The sequence below is a fragment of the Trachurus japonicus genome, chromosome 13, assembly GCF_045865225.1.
Source record: "Trachurus japonicus isolate A0001 chromosome 13, Traja_1.0".
Lineage (NCBI taxonomy): Eukaryota > Metazoa > Chordata > Actinopteri > Carangiformes > Carangidae > Trachurus > Trachurus japonicus.
The window spans coordinates 1,737,567-1,746,154 of record NC_140919.1 but is presented as its reverse complement, the minus strand read 5'-3'; the positions used below and the strand labels follow the sequence as shown (position 1 = coordinate 1,746,154).

The 8,588-nt window shown below is 44.2% G+C and overlaps 1 protein-coding gene and 1 pseudogene across 2 annotated transcripts in view; one reads left to right on the top strand and one right to left on the bottom strand.

Moving 5' to 3' along the window:
• The window catches only part of LOC146975212 (protein NLRC3-like), a 347,620-nt gene that overhangs the window by 142,741 nt on the left and 196,291 nt on the right, over positions 1 to 8,588 (bottom strand). The window lies entirely within an intron of this gene.
• LOC146975223 (uncharacterized) overlaps positions 88 to 8,588 on the top strand; it is a 30,136-nt pseudogene continuing 21,635 nt past the window's right edge. The window contains exons 1-2 of the transcript XR_015037405.1: positions 88 to 151; positions 1,064 to 2,115. The product of XR_015037405.1 is annotated as an uncharacterized LOC146975223 (transcript). The remainder of the gene's footprint in view (positions 152 to 1,063; positions 2,116 to 8,588) is intronic.

The window sequence follows — 8,588 nt, the reverse complement described above, 5'->3', positions numbered from 1 at the left end:
TTACCTTTGTTAAACCTCTTGGCTTTGTAACTATTTCCACACAGATGACAAAGTCAACTGGGTTGGTCCTGCTACTCCTCATGATTAATGATTCCCTTTCCTCCAACAGGACAAGACCCGTCAGCAGCAGCAGCAGCAGCAGCAGCTGCAGGTAAAGTTCAGCACCTTTGAGGGGATGTCATATTTCACGGTTGTAGTCATCACCATGACTACATGAATTTAGATTCAAATATTTCTGTGTGTTGACATTCATTTACTATGACCTGTTGTTACGAGGATCTTTACATTACTGTCCTATTACCTATTGTTTATTCATTCAGAAGCTCTTTACAAATGCCAGCCTAAACTCAAAAACAAGCTGAAGGAGAAGTTCCAGTGTGTGTTTGAGGGCATTGCTAAAGCAGGAAACCAAACCCTTCTGAACCAGATCTACACAGAGCTCTACATCACAGAGGGAGGGGCTGGAGAGGTCAATGATGAACATGAGGTCAGACAGATTGAAACAGCGTCCAGGAAACCAGACAGACTAGAAACAACCATCAGACAAGAAGACATCTTTAAAGCCCCACCTGGAAGAGACCGACCAATCAGAAGAGTGATGACAAAGGGAGTGGCTGGCATTGGGAAAACAGTCTTAACACAGAAGTTCACTCTGGACTGGGCTGAAGACAAAGCCAACCAAGACATACACTTCACATTTCCCTTCACCTTCAGAGAGCTGAATGTGCTGAAAGAGAAAAAGTTCAGCTTGGTGGAACTTGTTCATCACTTCTTCTCTGAAACCAAAGAAGCAGGAATCTGCAACTTCGATGAGTTCCAGGTGGTCTTCATCTTTGACGGTCTGGACGAGTGTCGACCTCCTCTGGACTTCCACAACACTGAGATCCTGACTGATGTGACAGAGTCCACCTCAGTCAACGTGCTGCTGACCAACCTCATCAGGGGGAAACTGCTTCCCTCTGCTCACCTCTGGATAACCACACGACCTGCAGCAGCCAATCAGATCCCTCCTGAGTGTGTTGACAGGGTGACAGAGGTCAGAGGGTTCACTGACCCAATGAAGGAGGAGTACTTCAGGAAGAGGTTCAGAGATCAGCAGCAGGCCAGAAAGATCATCTCCCACATCAAGACATCACGAAGCCTCCACATCATGTGCCACATCCCAGTCTTCTGCTGGATCACTGCTACAGTTCTGGAGAAGCTGTTGAAGACCAGAGAGGGAGGAGAGCTGCCCAAGACCCTGACTGAGATGTACATCCACTTCCTGGTGGTTCATCTAAAACTGAAGAAGGCCAAGTATGATGAAGGAGCTGAGACAGATCCACACTGGAGTCCAGAGAGCAGGAAGATGATTGAGTCTCTGGGAAAACTGGCTTTTGAGCAGCTGCAGAAAGGAAACCTGATCTTCTATGAATCAGACCTGACAGAGTGTGGCATCGATATCAGAGCAGCCTCAGTGTACTCAGGAGTGTTCACACAGATCTTTAAAGAGGAGAGCGGCCTGTACCAGGACAAGGTGTTCTGCTTCGTCCATCTGAGTGTTCAGGAGTTTCTGGCTGCTCTTCATGTCCATCTGACCTTCATCAACTCTGGACTCATCCTGATGTCACAACAACAAACAACCTCCTGGTGGTCTCAAGTGTTTGGAGACAAATCAGCACTTTTCTACCAGAGCGCTGTGGACAAGGCCTTACAGAGTCCAAATGGACACCTGGACTTGTTCCTCCGCTTCCTCCTGGGTCTTTCACTGAAGACCAATCAGGATCTCCTACGAGGTCTGATGACAAAGACAGGAAGTGATTCACGGTCCAATCAGAAAACAGTCCGGTACATCAAGAAGAAGATTGAAGAGACTCCCTCTGCAGAGAAAAGCATCAACCTGTTCCACTGTCTGAATGAACTGAATGATCGTTCTCTAGTGGAGGAGATCCAACAGTCCCTGAGATCAGGACATCTCTCCACAGATAAACTGTCTCCTGCTCAATGGTCGGCTCTGGTCTTCATCTTACTGTCATCAGAAGAAGATCTGGATGAGTTTGACCTAAAGAAATACTCTGCTTCAGGGAAGGCTCTTCTGAGGCTGCTGCCAGTGGTCAAAGCCTCTAACAAAGCTCTGTAAGTGTATAGATAGCTGGATTTATTCATCATGACATAAAACCCTTCTGTCTTTTCAACAGAACAGATAATAAACTTCTTCTTTAATTCCTCATGATCATATCTTCAGACTAAGCCGCTGTAACATCTCAGAGAGAAGGTGTGAAGCTCTGTCCTCAGTCCTCAGCTCCCAGTCCTCTTGTCTGACACACCTGGACCTGAATACCAACAACCTGCAGGACTCAGGAGTGAAGCTGCTGTCTGGTGGACTAGAGAGTCCACACTGTAGACTGAAGACTCTCAGGTGAGGATCCATCCCGCTGTTTATCTGATGACACTTGAACACAGCAGCAGATGTTGACAGAGGGTTCCTGTGTGTTGTTGTGTGTTTTCAGTCTGTCAGGATGTCTGGTCACAGAGGATGGCTGTGCTTCATTGGACATGTTCATATTTTTAGTGAACATTAAACTAAATTAGGGCTGGGCGGTATGACCTAAAATTCATATCATGGTATAAATCAAATCCCTTCACTGTAACAGTATATATTGCCAGGTTCCGTTGCTAGGAATTCTGGGCCTCCTGAAAGAATACTAAAGTGGGCCCCTGACTTTTCCACTTTTATTCTTTGACTACTTACGTATTATCATTTTTTATTCAGCCTACTTTTTTTATGCTAATGCAGCATTACTATGAATATTAGTCAGGGTCTTATGCAGAATAATTCAGTCATACAAAGATTAAACTACTGGGGTTTTTGTGAAGTTGTGATATCAAATTGGAATGGGGTTTATAGGGGGATTGACAGTATAGGCTAGTGCTATAACAAGTAAATTATAGTGAAAAATCAATACATTTAATTAATAAATTTAATCCAGAGGAAGTACAGAGTTAAATGAAATTCCAGCACTGACTCCATATGTTCAGACCATCTGCAATCCTGTTTGACTTGTGTGTGTGTGTGTGTGACAGTTGAGGGTCCTGTCACTATGCCTCCTATTGATCATGCGCCCTGGCTACTTGGCCAAGGGGATGTCCCTTTGGTAATGGTTAGCCCACATGACTATAACCCGAGAGTCTGGGGTTCGAAGCCCACCTGGGCCCTCTTTGCCACATGTGCCTTTCCTAACCTCTGCCAGGATGCACTGTTGCAAAATTACAAAAAAAATTGTAAGATAGATAATAATGTAAGATAATCATAAAAATACAAATGTTTAAAGCAGGACCTTCTAAGGAAATACAGTACCTGCTCATTTTCTAATCAATTCATAGTCAAAGCAGTGGGGGATGCTTGGAGATGGTAATGCTCTGGAGCAGGTGTGAATGTTCAGGGGTTTAGGGTGTGTTGTTGCTCAGGAGAGAGTCTGGTCCAGCTAGCCTTCCAACATAACCTCCCCTCCCCCAGTCCTCCTTCAAAGTTGAACAGCCAGCTGCACTGCAGGCCCTGTGCGATTTGTGTGGCAATGGGTGAACAATAGGTGGATGAATTATGTGAATTTCCACTCACCGCCAGAGACGGCACTTTAAATGCCGCCTCTGGCGATATGTACTGTATTCTGTGAGAGAAGCGCCATCTCCTGGTCATGTCCTGTATTTCATTGAATGGGTGGAGTTCCAGTAAAAACTAGTCTCGCCCAGGAAAAGGAGGGGGTCACTCCAGCCGCTGGGACTTTCCTGGAGCTCTCCTGGAGCTCTGATGGGAGCAGCATGGCAGCAGCATGGCAGCTGCATGGCAGGGAAACTTCTATGTGGCTACCACTGTAAGGTATTTAAATCTCGAAACAGCAGTGTCAGATAAACATCTACTGTAGCGGGATTTTTCCCCAGGTAGGATATAATTTGTTAAAGTAAATTCAAATGTTATTAAAGAATGATCAGAGAGAAGTGTGAGAGGGTTTGTTTACCCTCTGAGAGAAGCCAGCTGAATCCAAAAGCGACTTGAACGCAGTGGTCAGACAATCATAATCGACGTCCACATGTTAAAGTCACCTACTATAATGACTTTGTCTGAATTCAATGGTAAGTTCGACAGAAAGTCAGGGAATTCTTCTAAGAACTCAGAATAAGGTACAGGAGGATGATATACCACAGGAAGTAAGAGTGGTTTCTCTGTTTTCCAGTCTGGGTGAGAAAAGCTGACAGTAAGGCTTTCAAATGAATTATATGAACTATTAGGTCGGGGGTTAATAAGCAGATTTGACTGATAAATTGCAGCTACTCCTCCTCCTCTGCCAGTGTTACGAGGTACATGGTAGTTAATGTAACTAGGAGGGGAAGATTCATTTAAGATAACATATTCATCTTGCTGCAACCAGGTCTCAGTGAGTGTTAATACGTATATCAATATGGTGACTTGTAATTAAATCGTTCACTAGGAGAGACTTGGATGGGAGAGAACGAATATTGAGAAAACCACATTTAATAGTTTTATTGGGTTGGCTTGCTGGGGCAGTGGTTTTGATTTTAACTAATACTGTAATAACTCCTCCAGATTTGGGTTTAAGCTTAGACAGCCTCGAGGCAGACACAGTTTCTATAGGCTGGGTGGGTGACAACATGAAGGAACCAGCAGAGGGGCGTGTTAAACTGCGGCTCTGCCTGCTGGTCTGAACTCTGGGTGCTTGTCAGGGATTAGCATGACTAATAAATTGCCCTATATTCCTGGATAGGAGAGATGCACCATCCAAAGTAGGATGGACGCCATCTCTCCGAATCAGACCAGTCTTTCCCCAGAAGGAGGTCCAGTCTATGTCTATGTCTATGTAAGCCACGTTGTTATCTAATCACCACCTAGACATCCAGCGATGGAATGAACGCATGTGGCTAAAACTACGGAGTCCGACATTTGCATAGTTGCACACCGAAGCCATGTTAACCATAGTTAATTCCGACTGGTGAAACCGGGTGTCATTAGCGCCGACATGTATTACAATCTTTCTGTATTTAACCTTACATTTTCCAGCAGCTTTGTATTAGAATAGAATAGAATAGAATAGAATAGAATAGAAAGCCTTTATTGTCATTATACATCAGTACAACGAAATTATGTTGCTACTCCACTGAGTACTCAATATACAATCAATAAATAGTAAAATAAATTATAGCTGCTGCGCAGCGATGGGTCGGGTCCGGGCTACTTTTGGGCAAATTTAGGCAATTCTGAGCAACAAACAGGAGAACAGGAAGACAGGACGGTTGACCTTAATGTTCAATTTGCATCAGTTGAGGATTGAACCCACAACCTCTGGAACCAGAGACCATTGTCTATCGCACTGAGCTAATTGACATGTGGCAGTTCAACAGTGGCTTCACAAATTGAGTAAGCAATTCACTGTCGTGTAGGCAGATTTGAAACCACAGTAAAAAGAAAAATCAGTTTTTGAGGTAAAATAATGATATGTATTTGTCAAACATCTACTATGAGTCTAAGATGTTAGGAGCCTTCGCACATGGTCCAGTCCAAGCTATTTGGATTTTTTTTGGATTTTTTTTTTCTGTGATGCCACCATTAGGACAATTGTCTTGTGTTTCGTGTTGAGGACAACTGACATTTTGATCTGGTGAGTCAATGCCCGGGCAGCTGTTGTCAAGGCAGATTTCAGAAAGTCAGAAATTCTGTTATCTAAACAAAAATCTGTTAATACATAAATTGCATCTAGACAGCAAAACAGCTTGAGGACATGTGACATTTTGATCTGTCATTGTCATCATCACCCTTGCTGGGTCTCGAACTCACAATCTCTGACACCAAGAACCAGCTCCTAACTCGCTGAGCTAATTGGCTGGTAGTGAGACCTGCTGTGTAGCTTCATTTATCCACTCAGGTGAGTCAGTGCCCGGGCAGCTGTTGTGATGAAATGGCCAAAAGTCAGAAATTCAGTCATCTAAACAAAAATCTGATAATACATAAATTGCATCTTGACAGCATGGAAATGTTGGTGATTTGTTTTTAATGATAAGTGTTTTGCTTCATAAGAGAAAATATGATGTTTATAAATTCCACTCTCACATTGGCTGCAGTTGTTCCCATGAGAGCAGAATTCAAAATGTTCTCAAAAATTCAGTTTTTGAGATAAAATTCTGATATTTGCTAAACTCCATCAACCATGACTCCAGAATATTCTCATTTTTTTTCAGGAAGTTTGAAAATGTATTTAGCAAGAATTTGATGGTATATGTTTACAGTAGTGTTTACAGTCAAACGTTTTCATGCACTGTAGGCTCAATTTTTGCTTAATCAAAAATCCGAGAAACAAGTTTTGTGGAGGACGGTCTGGAGATGCTCTGTAGCAAGTTTGGTGTCAATTGAGCAAAAATTGTGGGAGGAGATACATTTTAAAGGTTTTACAGTTATTGAAAAAAACAGAGTGATGGACTTCATAATTTGTAATAAGTTTAAGTGGACAAAAGTTTCAGCAGTATTGAGGCGACATTGTGGTGAAGTTTCAACACTGTAGCATCTACCGTTGGTTTGGTAGGAATTTTTTAAGTTTTTAAATTTAAACGCTTATTGTGCCCCCCCTAGGAGGGGGGGGCACATGTCCTTGGAGTTGAGTGAATCTGGCATGGGACTGAACCTTTGTGCAAAGTTTGGTGAGTTTTCACCCATGGGAAGTATGACTTCCTTGGAAGAAGAAAGAAAGAAGAAGAAGAAGAAGAATTCCTAGGAATACAATAGTGTCCTGGCAGCTGCGCTGCCCGGACCCTAATAAAACAATAAATAAAACCAACAACATCTATACAGAGAGTGCAAGAAACGGAAAGTGCAACAGTGTAATGTTCATGAATGAGAGGGTGACTGTGGGGGTTTGTTTGTTAAAATGTGTTATGGCATTTGGGAAGAAACTGTTTGTAAATCTGGTGGTTCTGGATTTGGTGGACCTGTAGCGCCTGCCAGAGGGCAACAGTTCAAACAGATGATGACCTGGGTGTGAATTGTCCTTAATGATGGTTTCTGCTCTGGAGAGAATGCGGGAGTGTGCAAAGTCTGACAGAGAGGGGAGGGGGCAACCAATGATTTTCTCTGCTGTCTTGATGATTCTCTCCAGAGCCTTCTTGTCTGCAGCCTGCAACCCTGCAAACCACACAGAGATGCAGTATGTCAGGATGCTTTCTATTGCTGACCTGTAGAAGGACACCAGCAGCTTTTGACACAGATCATTTTTCTTCAGTAGTCTTAGGAAATGGAGACGCTGTTGTGCTTTTTTCACAGTCGCCTGTGTGTTGAGTGACCATGTCATGTTGTCTGCGATGTGAGGCCCAGAAATCCAGCTACAGGTGGGTATAGGGAGGCCAAGGGTCAGCAGTTTATGGATCAGGATGTCTGGGATGATGGTGTTTAAGGCGGAGGAGTAATCCACAAAAAGCATCCTGACGTAACTGTTCCTGTGTTCCAGGTGTTCCAGGGCAGTATGGAGGGTAATGGAAATGGCGTCATCTGTGGACCGGTTGGTTCTGTAAGCAAACTGATAGTGGTCCAGGGATGAAGGGAGGCCGGTTTTAATGTGTTTTAGCACCAGTCTTTCAAAACACTTCATTATGAGAGGGGTGAGGGCCACCGGTCAGTAGTCTGGTAGGCTGTTTGAGGATGACTCCTTTGGGACAGGGATGATTGTTGCTGACTTTAGAGAAGGGGGGACGGTAGCCTGGGAGAGAGACAGATTGAAGATGTTGGTGAAGACAGGAGCGAGTTTGTTGCAGCATGTCTTGAGTACCTTCCCAGGTACTATGTCAGGGCCAGCAGCCTTCCTGGGGTTCACCATTTTGAAGACCTGCCTCACCTCATGCTGTTCAACAGTGAGAGCAGGTGTTGCGGTGTCCAGGGGTGTTGTGGAGGAGGAGCTTCTGGTCTCAAAGCGGGCAAAGAAGTTATTTAGCTCCTCTACCAGCAGGGCTCAGTCTGTTGATGTAGCTGCTTTATGGCTGCCTTTGTAGTTGGTGAGGTGTTGTAGCCCCTGTCATACTCTCCTTGGGTTATCTGAGGTTAGCCTCAACGTCACCCTCTCTGGCCCCTGGGATGCACTTTCCGGCGTAAGTGTAAACCATGGTCAAACACACCGTAACACCGAGTTAGACCCCCCCTCGAGAGATCAATTTGCCCGACCGCTACATTCACGAGATCCACCAACTTCAGCAAATACCGCAATATCGCCACACACGGCGCTCTCCGGATCCACTGTCTGACCGCAACCAAAACGCCACCATTTGCCCAAAATAATGCTCAGAACTGCACCAAATGTCATCAATAGTACACACAGGGTCCCAGCACGTAGTACGAGTTGTCAAACATCTGCTAGCTTTGCCTGTTTTCTTTAGCAAGGAGACCAGATACAACTCACCTACTTCTCCTTCTGGAGCCGCTTGTTGGTGAGGAAGCCCTGACGAGTCGATCACCGAGTGCACCGGATTTCCGCAGCTCAATCAACAATTACCTCATGGAAATACAATCAGAGTTTTTTTTATTTTTTATCTTGCATATCACTTTATAACTATTATTA